This window comes from Cajanus cajan, chromosome 10, assembly GCF_000230855.2.
Source record: "Cajanus cajan strain Asha chromosome 10, NIPB_CcT2T_4, whole genome shotgun sequence".
Lineage (NCBI taxonomy): Eukaryota > Viridiplantae > Streptophyta > Magnoliopsida > Fabales > Fabaceae > Cajanus > Cajanus cajan.
The window spans coordinates 35,353,137-35,370,275 of NC_138526.1; the positions used below are offsets into that span (position 1 = coordinate 35,353,137).

Sequence of the window (17,139 nt, forward strand, 5' to 3'; positions counted from 1 at the left end):
TTTATTCAAACATAAAAATAATGTTCACTTAAATTAAAGTCAAGAAAATAAATCAATGTTTACTTGTTGGTGTATTTTATTAAATGAATTTCACATTTCCGGTAAGAGTATTTATTTATAAAAAAAAAAAGCATATAAATCAATGTTTACATTTTATTAAATGAATTTCATGTTTTCTGTAAGAGCATTTACTTATTAAGAAGAAAAAAGTATCATATTCTTAGCACAAAGAAAAAATATTATTATTTTCTTTCGATTAACTAAATATCCTAAATTTAGACTGATAATACTATTTACCAACAAGTTATTTCAACAAATAAAAAACAAATCCAACAATTCCCGTAATATAGAGCTTCAGAGTGAGAATAAAATTATAAAAAATAATAAATAATAATATTGGTTTTAGACTCATCCACATATATGCATACATATTTTTTTTATATTAAATATTTCATATTAATATTATGATTATAAAAAAATATATAAATAAATATTTAAATATAATTTGATAGATAATGATTGTTAGTCAATGAGATGAATCACTTATTTATCCAAAAGTCAATAATATATATTAGCTGATTTAATGAAAAAAAATATAAATAATGTTTTTCATCCACATATTTGTGATTTGTTTTAACAGTAACAGCAATTTGTTTTTACTGAATGAGGAAAATAAATTATTTCTCCATCTCTACTGATAAATAGAGAAAAATGAGGTTAATTTTTTTATCATCATTAAATTACAAAATATTATATATGATAAATTTATTGATTTTAATAACCTAATTAAAAATAATTAAATTAGTTTTTAATTAAGATTTAAATATATTTTTTGTCTCTTAAATTTAAAGTAAATTTATTTAGCTTTCCATATTTAAAATCGATATTTTTAGTCTTATAATTTCAGAAAATTTTATATTAATTCTTATATTCAAATTTTGTTAAAAAATCTATTAAATATTATCATATAAAATCTATCTACTGATATTCTTATTAATGAAAATATTACATTAAACTTATTGATATTTTATAACTGTCTCAATTTGCTACTTTTAAATATATTATTGATGATTTGAAGAACTAAAACATAATTTTTGAAAATTATAAAACTAAAAATAATTTTAAATTTGAGAAACAAAAATAAATTTATCATAAATTTAAAATATTAAAATTATATTTAATTCTTTAATTAATTAACAATATAAAATTTATCAAACTCTAATAAAGTTAACTTTAATTAATTAACCATATTTTTTTTAACTCTGATAAGTATATCAGACCAAACGACACGGTGTAACTTTTACTAAGAGTTACACTACTCAATAACTTTATATTATTTGTGAATTTTGTAAATCCAACCGTCAAATTGAAAATTCATATTACTTTATATGTGTATATCAAATTTTGTTAAAATTGAATTACAACTCGAAGGTAATCAAAGTGTTTATATTTTATATTTTGAAATGAATATATTACGTCAATTTTGTTTTATAAGAATGAAGTATCAAATTATTTTGGATTAATATAAAATTTTGTATATATGATATAAGAGTAAAGAACTTTCAATCTAACGGATGGATTTACAAAATTCACAAATAATATAAAGTTATTGAGCAGTGTAACTCTTAGTAAAAGTTACACCGGTGTCGTTTGAACCCTCCTCTAATAATATTCTTAATTTTTTGTATTATATATATATATATATATATATATATATATATATATATATATATATATACAGAGAGAGAGAAGAGATCCTTTTACTCTAGGAGTAAATCTACCTAAACTTACTCCGTTCGATAACTCATGTTCTACATCAAATTTTAACGATCCAACCGTTCAATTTAAAGTTTTTAATGCATATATCAAATCTGCAAATTTTTAGAAAATTTGAAAATTATTTGATACTTCATTTCATTAATTCAAATTGACGGATAATCATAAAATCATTTTATACATTGATTCAAATTAATGAAACAAAATATCAAATAATTTTCAAATTTTTTAAAAATTTGCAAATTTAATCTATGCTTTAAAAACTTTAAATTGAACGGTTGGATCGTTGAAATTAGGCATGGCAACGGGGCGGGGCGGGGGCGGGTTTTACGTTCCCGCCCCCGCCCCCACAAATTTAAACCGCCCACGCCCCCGCCCCCGATACCCGCCGGGGATAAAATCTGGGTCCCCATCCCCGCCCCGGCGGGGTTCGGGTTTCCCCGCCCCGCCCCCGCTCCTATTTTTTTTTCTTCTTTTTTTCTTTTAAATAAATATTAACAATTTTAAAAAAATAAAAGAAAAATAAAATATATAAATTTTTACATATAAATATTTATAATTTTGATTTATATATATATATAAATAATTTTTTAATTATATTATTAAGCGGGGCGGGGGCGGGGGGCGGGTATGGGGGCGAGGGCGGGGTGGGTATTAACATCCCCGCCCCCTCCCCGCCCCCTATTTTATCAATCAGGAAAAACCCGAACCCGAACCTGAACCCGATAAACACGGGTTTTCTCCATCCAAATCGGGGCGAGTTCGGGCGGGTACCCACGGGGCGGGATAAATTGTCATGCCTAGTTGAAATTTGATGTAAAACATGAGTTATTGAACGGAATAAGTATAAATAGACTTACTCCTGGAGTAAAAAGTCCCTCCTCTTATATATATATATATATATATATATATATATATATATATATATATATATATATATATATATATCTTTTACTTGATACATAAGTTCATATGTATATCCAAAGGTGAACAAGTTCCATGAAGGAAGAATCTCCATAAACGTAAAAATAAAAATAAATAAAATAAATATTAATATCTAGAAGATGACTCAACAACTTTTCATCATAGTATAGTAAAACCGAAAGCCAAATTATGGTTCTAACATTAAATGCAACATTCTCTTACACTGAGTTAGTAGTAAATATCAGAATTAGATTAAACTAAGAAATAAAAATAGATTTAACAGCGGTAAAGAATACGAAAACCATGATAGTAAACCATATTACATATGACTAAATGTGCAAAAAGGTTCACTGGTTCAGGGAGAAGCGACAAATAATAATTAACAGAGAAAATATTTGTAGCATTTTTAATATTTTTCTCTCCTGAATGTAGCAAAGGAACTTCGCATTATTAAATTGGCATAGCAGATATGTGAGATCAAACTTTTAATATGAATGACCCGTAAAAGGTATACACAAACATGATGACCATGGAATTTCAATAAACCATAAATTTGTCAAACATGCACGTAGGGTAGGTACCACAAAGCTTATGACCCCATACAAAAGACATATAGACAGCATGGCCGAGGATCTCATCAGTTAGTGAGACCATTATCTTGCAATCTAATACGGGCCAAATGGACAATACATACTGGTTACTAGTAATTCCAAGATACAGATAAGACTAGGAGTAATGATTCCCAAAAGACCGAATTTGGGATGGACAGAGGTAGAAAGAAGAGACATAAGAAGAAAGAAGGGGGGAAAAGTTATTATCAGAAAAAGTTACAGAAATAATAATAATAATAATAATTATTATTATTATTATTATTATTATAATATTATTATAATAATAATAATAATAAACTAGAAAGTTGGAACCAAATGAAATAGAAGAGGGAAAAAAATTATATTTAATATTTTGCTACTTATAAGTATTTCTCGTGATGTACCTCTTACTGAATCTTTGTGGATCTAGTTGTACATTCCCAACTCACATATTATCAAGTTTTAACATTCAATTCACACCATCAGCGTAAAAGTTAATATTATTTGTTCTACTCATATTTTTGTCCATTTTTTATGACACACAATCAAACAAGTCATGAGATCAACTAAATAATTGCACTTTTAATTACTATAAATTTGGAGATATTTTTTAATTGTCATTAAATTGACATAAAAACTAATACTACTTGTTCCGTATTTTAGGCACACCAAATAAATTGTTAGATCAACCAAATAATTACACTTTTGCTTTAAATTTGGAGATATTCCTATGGTGTCACCAAATTGACATAAAAGCTAATACAATTTACTCCACCCAAATTCGTGTCAAACAGACTATTAAATCAACCAACCAATTGCACTGGCTTGCTATAAATTTGGAGACATTTCCATTGTCTTCAAATTGACATAAAAACTAATACAATTTGCTCCAACTGGATTCACGTATATCTTTTTTTACACATAACCAAACAGACCATTAGATCAACTAAATATTGCACTTTTGCTATAAATTTGGGAATATTCTTAACGTGTCATCTATTGATGTACAACATATTTGGTTTCACATTTAAAAACTCTAAAATAAATTTTCAAGCATTCCAATATCTTAAATGAAAAAAACTAATATTTATAGATGAAAAAAAAAACTTGAATTATATTCAACTAAACATTTTTTCAAATACAAGTGTAAAAAGCTAATTCCACTTAGATTGATATCTATGTTTTCTAACACACAACCAATCAGGCTATTAGATCAACCAAATAATTGCACTCATGCTAGAAATTGAGATATTAATTCCTAACGTCTCCAAATATAAAAATCGATATAATTTGCAATAATTGGACTATGTCTATCTTTTCTGACCGAAGTTAAAAGATAGGATGTTATATTAGTGATAAAATAATATTTGGTTAATAGAAATTATTTTTTATAAATACAAATTAATTATTAGTATTTTAAAAAAATATATAAATCATGTTTATAGATAAATAAAATAAATAAATAAATAAATATATATATATATATATATATATATCACATTTATTATCCAAACTCTATCTTTTTTGACTGAAGTTAAAATATATGATGTCATATTAGTGTTAAAATAATGTAACAAAAATCACATTTCATAATTGCAGATTATTCATTAATGCTTTAAGATAATACATGGATTATATTTATATTTATATTTATATTTATATTTATATTTTTATTTATATATATATGATATCACATCTATTATGCAAACCCTCCACTAACCCAACCTAATAGGTTATATATAATACCTATCCATGTATAAATTAGCAATTATAGCATGTCATACTTAAAAAAAAATTAGTTACTGTTATCTCTACGTATATTCCAAAGAATCGATGGGTGAAGACCCGAACCTTAGAGTATATATTTCTAATAAAAATGAAACGAACAAGAGTCTTAGCATTTCGTTTTTTGGAAATGACCCTATAATGCACTTTAATGAGCTCAAGACATCATGCTTTTGTGATGGAAAGGACATTTCTGGATGGAAAAACCGTTCTAATTTAATAAATATTTTGGATATTAAGTATTAACCCAACTAAACAATGCTATAGCTATTTTCTCAAGAGAATGTTAGGAACTAAGGTTCCCTCGGTCAATGGATGAGAAAGAATAAGCTAATGAAAAAGGGACTGAGAGAAGTTGACTTCATTAAGAACATGATGAGAATATTTAGTCGAAGCGTCTAATACAAATTAAATGACAGTTTCTTTTTTTTTTTTTTTTTTATCAAAACAGTCTAAAACAAAAAGTTGCAGGTGTGATGCTGACCAAGAGGGTTCAAAAATGTTTCGTAGACACCTTATACCGGTATACGCTTGAAAATAGAGAAACAATTAAGAAAAATATAATTGCAGTTGGTAATTGATATAGTAATAGAATTTTTAACATTAAAATATTATAAAAATGATTCAACATTTTATTTCTTTAAGTTGGATTATTAGTTTAAATCATATATTCCAAGAAGTTAATCATATGCAAATTATTGATAAAAGCATGATATCACATATGTCAATCCATCCAAATTTGAACAAGCAATCCTTCTCAATTTATTTCTCTTTTATTAATTGACGTCATAAATATCTTACATATTAAAGCAATCCTTCTCAATTTATTTCTCTTTTATTAATTGACGTCATAAATATCTTACATATTAAAATATAATTTTTTATTGTCTTTATATTTTCCTAACCATAAAAAAAAACACTTTAACAAGACTTCATACTTTTTTTTTACCTCTTTAAGTCTATCACACTTTTTATCTATTAAATCTATCACTTTTCTCTGGACCAAAATAAAAATACATCTATCACTTCTCCTTATTTTTTTTTCTCTTCATAAGTGTATATTAGCATATAAGGTGCCCAAGAAAAAATTTATTAATTAATATGATATATGATAAAATAAAATAAATAAAAAAATACTGTGTCAATGGGTGTTTGTATTGTTCAAATGTCCAAAAAGTTTTTCTAATTTATTATTGAAACTTTGTCTTTTTGATCTTGTGAGGAAGGTGTGTGTAGAATATAATTATTAAATTAGAACAATCACATGTTGGTTAATCTATGAGATCGGTGATTTATAAAATAAAACTTTGTGAACCCAAATGAAGGAACGAAATTATTATTGATTAGTTTAATTAATTTTTTAATACCTTAAAAATTCATATTTCTTCTATTTCATCCTCAATTCTTTTAATTTTAATAGTTTTTTTGTAAAATGATTTTACCGAATGATTTCTCTGTTAATCTTTTTTTAATTTTTATTGTATTTCCCACCTGATGTCTGCAACTATCGTGAATTTTTCACTAAGTTCAAAATGAACAAGTAAATAATAAAATAAAAAATCGCAATATTTAAGAAAAACTAAAGAATATACAATAATTATACTTAATAAGAGAAATTTATTGTGACTTTTGATGAAAAAAATACAAAAAAATCTTTTAAAAAAATAGAAAAAGATAAAATAATAACTAACATTTTTAGGCAAAAATTCAATGCTTATTGTTATAATATTGGGTGAATCATCCCAGTATGAAATATCTAAATCATATTTGGATGCTAGTTTTAAGAATATTTTTTAGATAAACGGCACTTTCAATATAATTTTAATTAAATAATTTTACGTAAAAACTTATGTCAGGTGCACTGTCGTACATAATTCATTGTCATGAGAAAGACTATTCATATAACAAAGTTATACAGCAACTTATAAAATATATTTTTTCTTTATATTTTCCATCACTGGACACATTTTATTAATTTCATATTTTCTTTCTTCTCACTCTGTATCTCCTATTTTTGTATGAATACTCATAAATAATTGTTACATCCGGCTCATGTCCTTTTCATGAGTCTACGGGCTATACCTCACCCCGCAACTCCTGGTCCAAGATCAAGAGATACTACATTGATTTTCATCAGTTATACTTTTTTTCTGAGCCAGTGGCAGTCAACTTGCTTGTGTCTCTGCTCTCAGTAGTAGTACTACTACTGGTCTAAAAGATCCATTGGGAAATTCTCTCAAGATTTTTATTCTCCCCACCAGTATGGTTCACCATCAAACCGAATATGAAACGAAACGGAACAGCCTTTTTGATACGGTGGGTTAAGAAAAGCACACGAGGCATAACACTTGAATAAGGAACTAAGGATCACCTACACAAACATTGCCTCCCTAATTTGACTATAAATTTTTTGTGCATGACTAACCTCATCCTAACAGTAATCACCCAAGTTGAATTATCATTCTTTTCTTGTTACTAAACATTACGAAGCAAAATTTTCTATAAAAGCATTCCCATTAGCACAAACACAAACAATAGATGGGCAGGTTATTATGCATGGTCACCTAAAATTTGACCCAAGCAGAAACTACTTGTATGTTCTAAGACCTAACTAATCTAATCTTAAATAGAAAAACGGAAGAAACCTGAAGTAAAACTTTTTCAGGGTCCATCATTCCTGGCATCCACAAACTCTACCACATCACATGGGTGCCTGAGTGAGTCACATGTGATGCTTGATCTACGGAAGACCTGAGCCATCTCTAACTTAAAAGCCTAATATCCTCATAAGCCATGGCCCCGATTCATTTCTACCGCTTCTTTTCCGCATTATGATATCATAATAACACGATGTTTGCTTGCTTCCTATTTCCAAGTTCCCATTCCATCCTCCACACGCACACGCGCAAAAACGAGTTCCACAGAGGAACCCGCAAGGTCGCAAAGGGCATTTCAATAGAGCAAAGAGTGGGCGAAATTTTGCGGAGTGCTCCGAGCCAAAGAAACAAACTAACAAACACCCTAGGGGACCACACGTGACGTCAATTCTGGTACTCTTCTTCCAATATTTACCAAAATATCTACCAGGAGAAACTCCTATAAACAATTCGGAATAATTTTCGCCATATTAAGTTCTGGATTTTTCATCCTTCATTTCAGAGGCTCAAATATGAAATAACTGGCTCTGGATTTTTCATCCATCCTTCACTTCACGGAGAGATTTCACATTTCACATTTCTATTAGAATATGTCACATTTCTAGAAGTAATTCTAGTGGCGCAACGATGAGTTAATTTCACACACAGACACAAAAAAAAAAAAAAATTATAACCGAAAACAACAAACACATTGGATTTTCTCTCTTAGAATTCGGCACACATGCGAATTGCATTTCACTCGGTCAAGAAAATACGCATGCAAAAAACAGAGATACAGCAAACAAACGAGGTCGTTTTCGATTTCGGTCAAAATTTATCGGCAATCAAACAGAAGCAACTTATCAGAATTCATTAAAGTCGCAGAGAAATCGTCGCCGAAAATTGGAACGAGAAAAATTAGAAACAACGCTTCGTTCGATCTAACTCTATTCAAAACCTCGCACGCAATCATGACATGAAGAAATATATATATATATATAGAGAGAGAGAGAGAAGAGAAATCTGACCTGAATGGCGCGAAGTTGTGGAAAGTGGAATGGTTATTCGGTGGAGTGAAAAGGGAGAAGTTTGAGCGATTTGCGGAGAGGGAGAGAAAATATGATGGTTTGTTATGTGAGAAGTGAGAAGTAAGAAGAAGAGAGAAAGGCGAAGGGTTTATATTGGAAAGGGGAGAGAGAGTGCGCATTTGGCAGACATGGTATCGTCACCAAGGCATTCCTTTTGGCGGTGCACAGAGGTGTGGGGAGCCAGGAGACTAGTAGACTTGCCCTGCTTTCCTTTCCTCTGCCCAATCACTTGGAGTTGGAGGGAATTTGTTCTGCTTTTTTTTTTTTTTTAAGTTTTAAATAATATTTGCTGAACCAAAGTTATATCTTGAAAACATAAATTAGAAATTAGTGATTGATTGTGAATTTTGTAATAATCCGTAAAAATGTCATTAATAATAAATTTTTGAATAGATGTAATCGTAATTTACAAGGATAATTTTTGAAAAATATAAAAGAGATAGAGAATAGTTTTAAAAAAATATAGTTTAAGAAGTGATTAAAGGAATAAAGTGAAAAAAAAAAATGTATACATCAAATGTTATAATCATCTTTTATTAATAGTATAATATTATTAGTAATAGATTAAAACTGACAATAGTAGAGAAAAAAACATTTTATGTCTCTTAATTTTTAAAAATTTTAAAAAAAATATAGAAAGATAATTTAATATGGTTATTGGTAAAGCTATTAATATGGGTCGAGCTTACCAAACTAATTTCTTAGGTTTTAAATTTCAAGCTTAAATAAAACGTAAATCATTTTAGTCCATTCTGATAAAGCACATGTCATAAACATGTTTAAGTTAGGTTGGCTTGGTCAGGCACTCAAGTCATGGGTTGTTCGTTTCTTTTTAAAAAATTTTAGTATTTTTATATTTTATTTATTACTAAAAAGTAGACGAAGAATTTAGAGTCTAAGAGTGAGAAGTATGTTCAAAATAGTGTTCATTCAAATATAAGCCAGTGACAATAAGCACAAGATTCATAATTATTTAGAGTTAGAAAATGAAATATCTCGGCACTATTTAACTTGTACAAAGTAAGTTGATTTTATAATTTTTATATAATTAATTTCACTATTATTATTATTATTATTATTATTATTATTATTATTATTGTTGTTGTTATTATTGTCATTTTATATATTTATATTAATTAGTTAAGTTGGTTATTTATTTTATAGGAACTTGGAGAGTTTAAGAGCACAATCACTATCAATATTTAATATTTTAGCTTATTGGAAATAAAAAGTCATCATAAGTGTACTAATATTGTAAAGATAGTTTATGATATACAAATTATTTCAATAATCATTGTGATATTCACTCTTAACATTGTCTCTCAAATTTTGAACAAGTATAGGAGTTTTTGCGAAATTAAATAATTCAAACTCTCTTGTGCACATCTAATTGGTTATATGATTTTATAAAAACGCTAGATGAGATTGTTTTATAATATATACTCACATTTTGCAATAAAAACATGTTAATGAAAATAATTATTACAATAATTATCAACTTTGAATTTGGGAAAAAAAAATAAAAAATTAATTGAAAAAAAAAAAAAAAAAAAAAAGGTCAAGCCATAGTTTGCATAATTATGGGAGTGTTTTGAGATAGGCTAACAATTATTATTTAGAAGACCAAATTCAGGTCGAATCTCTTTGACTCAACTCACTCACTATAGTTCGTGGATCGCATTGGACTCAACCCATAATAAATCAGGTAACCCATTTTACTAGTTTTAATTATGTGTGGTTATTCCAAAACATAAGAGGTTTTTTTCCCCTTTACAATTGAAAGATATAATGATTCACTAAAAAATGGAGATCAAAAGCTATTATATATCATATATCCCTTTTATAATATGTATAAATTATTATTACATATCAAATATCTCTTTATAATATGTATATTATATTATTATTATTATTATTATTATTATTATTATTATTATTATTATATACGATTGATTGACATTTGTAAAAATAAAATAAGTCAAAAGTCATATCAATGATAATATTTTTTTAACCATATTATTAGTATAAAATATTTATCGATTTCTCTAATGATTGATTTCTATCGAGGAAATTGGTTGGTCAGGTTTAATGGAATTTTTTTACCAACCACATTTATCTATTTACAATACTTGAACTTGAGACCTTATTTAAAAAGACAAATTTCAGTATCACCCAAACCAAAGATTTTTGGTCCAATAATGATATCTAATTTGTTGATATTGTAAAAATAAAATTATTTTACACTATCAGTGCATAACTAATAAACTCTTATTATTTCAGGTAAATTGATACAAATTATTAAATTATTTGTATGAGTGAAACTAGAGTTGATCCTTTAAGTAACATCTCGAATTCAAATATTGTAAATAAAAAAATAATAATTGAAAGATGAGACCATATTAATAAATTTAGTATTCATACCGATAACATAATTAATTGGAAAAAAAAATGTTGTTTTATACACTTCTAAACTTTAACCACATACTTAAATTATATGGTAATTTATCAATCATATGATACCATATTGTTCTTATTATTACTTTAATACAAACTCACGGCTGTGACTTGGTTTCAAAAAAAAAAAAAAAAGAAGCACTTTTCCCCCACCCAGATTATTCTCTTTATCTCTAGCCTATTGACTAGCTATCAGTTTGTTTAGTGTGTTAAAGATGGGGAAAAAAACAAAAAATACCAGAACTCATCCATTGGAAATTCCTAAGGGGGAGCTATGCACAATTTGTTTAGGACATATTCTTTTGCTTTACAACTTCAGCGTCCTTTTTTGTGTGCCTTGGGATTGGGATGCCTCGTAGGGCATCATTCTGATAGGAAGAAAATGGATCTTTAGTTATGTGTTTTTGATAAAGATTCCACTGACCAGATATTAATATGCACCAATTTTGTATGTATGTATAATGTAAATTAATTAATGACATAAAGTAAAGTTGGTTTTCAACCACCGTTTCATTTTCTGTAATTATACTTTTCCTGTTCTGGATCAACATCTTAGTTTTTCACCTTGGCCCAACTGGGGTATAATCAATCTCAAAATTTTGGCCCAAGTGCAACTTTCTGAAAGTCAATAACTAAAAATTAATTGATTAACAACTCACATTTATAACAGAGATGTGATTTGATACATGCTCACATTCTTTCTGTTATTTCATAATCTTACCATATTTTTACTATTGGGTGTCTATGAGTGATTACAGGGATGATGATTGATGAGGAATCACATTAGACAGTAACCAACCAAACTCTATCAAGTTCATATCATCATATGCTTATAAATAGTATATGCAACCACCATTTGCTTACGAAATATTTATACCTAACTATTACTTTACCAAAATCATCAATAACTTAAGTATTAGAGTATTTCCTTGTAGTTGATTCAATTGAAAAGTAATCAACTCATATTTTAAAAAGACGTGAATTTAAATCTTATCGATATAAAAATTTAATTAATGGATAATCTGTAAGTACTTTTATAAACTCTCATAGAACTTTGAGATTTGCCCTAATCTTGTATTTTTGTAAGAAAAAGAAAGTATTTCCATGCAAAAATACTTCCTCTAACGGGTAGAAACGCCATGGAACTCATCACCATGAAACAGATTTTTCATCCTAATATAGTATGAGGTATTTCAAAGTTAGATCAATGTTTTCCTACTTCTTCATATTCCTCCTCATTCACCAACTTAAAAGAAAAATGAGTAAAGCTCTACCAACTTCGAATGTGCTTGCAACATCATCCATCCCCATTCCCCAATTTGTTTCTTTAGCCAAAACTAGAATGTTGACTCGTGCATTAGCACAAATTGCATCGATATTTACGCATGAAATAGAATGGTTTATAAATAAAAAATATATATGCATTAATTGCAGTTTGATAAATTGTATAAATTTTTTGTCAATAAAATTTTATAAATATGTGTATAAGTGTTTTCGCACGATAAAAAAAATATATTTACTATTTGTGTTTTTAACCAAAATAAATATTATTGATATAATATAATTATTTTTAAACATTTAAAAAGATAAATAAAATATTGTTTTTATCAGCATGATGTACCAAGTATAAATTATATAAATCAGGGAATAGAACAAATGTTAGTGTAACAGTTAAATTTTCCCAAAATAGTATAATAATTGATTAATCATGAGTGGGAATACCAGTAAAATACTTCTATAGTTTTACAATCTTTGACCAAGTAAATTAAGTTAAAGACTTGTATAATATTACAATTATGACATTCTTTTTTTTTTTTGGAAACTAGTAGAGACATATCAACGGGGAAAGTAAGGCTTTGGCCCCCCTCACCCTAGACTATTTGGAATAATTATTTTGATGAAATATATTTATTAAAATAAAATATATAATTATTAAGAAAATGTTTCACTTATTCTTTAATTTTTTTTTGAAATTGACTCTTTCTATTTAAGTTATAATTTAAAGATTACTTTTAGCTATATAGATGATAAAAAAAATTAGTTTAAGAACAAGATGAAAGATGTATTTTTAACTGTTTAATTTTTATATTGAGAGGTTGGTTGAAATTGGATACGTATTTTATATTGTTGATGAATTTTATGATTTAAATGAATGTTATCCATAAGTTAAATAAACGGTATGATATATTAAATAATTATGATTTAATATTTATTTAGATTTATAATTAAAATTTTATCTCCATTTAGTGTAGTTCTGGATTTATCTCTGGTTTAAAGTTCTAATCTTACACATATGCATATGTTAAATATTAGAAGAAAAAGTTTTGTTATTTATAGTGGTCGTCCTACTTAACTTGAGTATAATCAACTCTGGTGAAAAATATATGTGAGCTAAAAAAATAGTTGGGATGATTTTTCATTGATTTGTATGAGATGTTTATTCTACTCAACATAATGGTTTCAAAATCAAAAGGAAAAATTAATGTTGTCAAAACTAGATCCATCGGTAACTCAAAGGATATTGATTCAATGAGTCACTAGTCAAATTAGAAAATTATTGTTGAATCACATGAACTTGTATAAATTATATACAAAGCATATATGAAAGTATCTAAGCGGAAAGCTACCTAGCTTAGTGAGTCATGGTGTAACATCTTTTTTTTTATATAAATATAATTATAATATATGCTTTATTTTTTTAACTTCAATTAAATAATTGATTGAGATTTTAAAATAAATCAAGGTGTTTTTTTTTAAATAAAATAAAGTGAGTTGAGAGGGTTATATTAGTCTCAAGTTATGTGATAGGTTTTGAACTTTAGAAGGCCAACTGATCACTTAGTCTATTGGAAGTTGTTCAAATATGTCTAAAAGTCACATATTACTTAGGAATCGAGGTCAAAAGTAATTTATAAACATCATCCTCCCTTAATCTAGTGAGACGTCTTTTCAAGGACAAAATTGTGATGATCCAATGAGCGTCAAAATGGATTATATCTCAGACGCAGTGTCCTTAACGGTGTTAGTGGACTTACAATTGGAACAAAAGTACAAATGGGTGCGTTGAAAACATTTTAGAGAGTTAAGTTTATTTTTGACACTTTAGGGAATGTGTGAAGGAGGTATTGGAGGAGCCTCAAAAGAGAATTCCATAGCAATAAACCACACCCTTCATAATAGAGATAGCATCATCAGGATAAAGAGGAGTGAAAAAGGTATCTTCTCTTATGTATGTATAAGAATCGTCAGTAGTGGGGTTGTCCCTAGACCCTTGTAGATTTTTGAGTTTCATGAGTTTGGAAGGGTTATGAACACCCCAAAAGTGTGTTAAAGTATAATTGTATTGCATTGGCTTATTAATTAAGTACTCTGTTGAATATTACCTTATTTGGATGGATTATCGTGTGTTTTTCCTATTTTTGGTATTTTGTTTGTTAGGATTCATGAACCGTAGTACATCTAGTAAATTGAATAGAAAGTGAATGAAGAATCAATGGGAGGGTTTAGGTTTAATATGAAATGTTGAGTTCGTATGTAATTTTAAAGTAATTCAAAATGGATATATGTGCTTTTCTAAATTGAGTTCGCACATTTTTTGGAACTTTATCCTAAGAGCATGATGTGCTCAATAGAGCATGGTTGTGTTGAGGGAACACGATCATGCTCAAGTGGAGTAAGGTTGTGTTGATCTAAACACAATCATGTAAGAAGTATTCACATCCATGCTTATTTTTCTAAAGAAGAAAAGTAAGAACCTAAACATTATCATGCTTGAAATAATAGAAAAGATGTGTCAAACCAAGCACGACCATATTTGGGAGGTAGCACACCCATGCTTGATCTCATTTTTCCTAGCACTTCCATGCTAGAATTAACAAGGCTATTGTTTTAATGATTAGCATATTGGAGTCCCTATATGATGTTGTTGCATTAGAATTAAAGGGAGTGAACATGGTAAGGAGAAGTTAATTAGAAGAAAGCTAATTATAAAACTATAGACTAGTTTAAAAGTATTAGATAATGTTTTAATAACTAAAGAACATATGAATAATTGTAAAGCTTGAGCATGTGATCTGCTTCAAGAAGTTTAAGTTGGAAGCTTAGCCACATGTTTAATTCTAAGTATAGGGATTAACTATTAGTCAAGTCTATGCATATAACCTTGTCATTTGTTTTGAGTTTGATACTTAGCCATTTGTAATTTAGATTTTGAGATGTGATGTGTATTTGTTTTAGTTCATGCATAACATGCATTATATTGTTTGGAGGTATGGACGTGAATTCAATTTTGGAAGGCATCTATATTTCTCTATCTTAACATTGGGGATTTTCATAGTTTGGGACCTTTTTGCCAACATGTTGATAAAATAATACCTTAACATGACTAAAGAACTTGAATTAGCTATTGTTGAATCTTCTTCCAAGCTGAGAGTAAACTTATTAGATACTTATTATGTGGTGATTTGTTAATTTCCAAGTACTTCTAGACTATCTATATATGTGTTTTGAGAAATGAGATAATGGTACCACATACATATAGAAAAGTAGAGCATAAGAATTATCCTTTTATGTGTATTTGAATATTGTGTTTATGTGTGTTATAAGATAGCTTGTATTTATATTATTAGATTCTACTTGACGTTTTTATATGTATTAAAGGTATGTGTGAGACATATTCTCACTTCTTATGTTTTCTTTTGTATTGTTTTTGTTTTCTTTTGTGTTGAATATTGCTAGATTGAAAGTGATGTACCAATTCAACTTGATATGCATGATGAGGATGTTACGGGCAAAATTTAAGCTTTTGAGTTATTTTGCTTTATTTGAGTTTTGCTATGGTAGTTATTACATCAAGGCTTTGGAAGAATAAATGTTTTGTTTTACTTTAGTTCTTAAAATTATTGGTTTACCTTTAGTTATTGAAAAACGTTGTGAAGGCTTTTGAAGTGTTTGTTTTAGAATTTTTTACAGAACTAGAATTTTTTTTAAAAAAATTACCAAAAAGGTATCTGTTACACTTTATTTACACATCTAGCACCATTTACTGTTCATACTCAGAATTCGGTTCCCGGAGAACCAAATTTTGAGCTTCAATTTTTTTTTTTATGATCAAAATTCGGTTCCCCGGTGTAGTAACCCAATTTCGTCCGGGAAATGTCAATTTTGTTTAAAAAAAAAATAGCAAAAAAGGTATATACAAGAAAGAATAAAAAAGACAAAAATATGGAAGCCAATTGTAATGCCTCATTTTTTATATTTTTATGGGAGGGTAATTTAGTAATTTTCATATGATTTCAGAAGTCCAGAACGGGCCGTTCCAACATTCCAAAAAGCCCCAAAATTTCTAGCCCAGAACGGGCCGTTTCAAAACAGGAACGGGCCGTTCCAACATTCCAAAAAACCCTAAAATTTCTAGCCCAGAACGGGTCGTTCCAAAACTGGAACGGGCCGTTCCAACCTTCCAAAAAACCTTAAAATTTCTAGCCCAGAACGGGCCGTTCCAAAACTGGAATGGGTCGTTCCAACCTTACAAAAAGCCCTGAAATTTCTAGTCTGGAACGGGCTGTTCCAAAACTGGAACGGGCCGTTCCAACCATCCAAAAAGACTTATAAATTCTAGCCTTGAACGGGCTGTTCCCAGAAACTGGAACAGCCCGTTCCCAAACTGGAACGGGCCGTTCCAACTTTAAAAAAGGACCTGTAGTTTTTAGACCAAAACGGCCGTTCTGGAACTACCAAAATACCTAAATTTTTTAGCCCGGAACGGGCCGTTCCCAAACTGGAACGGCCGTTCCGAAAGTGGCCGTTGTGAGTAAAATTGCCACCCCAGAACGGGCCGTTCCGGATTCAGAACGGGCCGTTCCAGTCCCTCCAGAAAGTCTATAA

At 28.5% G+C, this 17,139-nt stretch overlaps 1 protein-coding gene across 3 annotated transcripts in view; it reads right to left on the minus strand.

Annotated features, from left to right (window-relative positions):
• Nucleotides 1-9,028, minus strand: part of TPS1 (trehalose-6-phosphate synthase) — a 29,520-nt gene extending 20,492 nt beyond the window's left edge. For 2 of the 3 annotated variants that reach the window (XM_020370935.3, XM_020370929.3), the window contains exon 1: nucleotides 8,740-9,028. The gene's annotated coding sequence lies outside the window, so the exon portion shown is untranslated. The remainder of the gene's footprint in view (nucleotides 1-8,739) is intronic. The other variant, XM_020370936.3, reaches the window with a different exon arrangement.
• Between the last annotated feature and the right edge of the window lie 8,111 nt (nucleotides 9,029-17,139).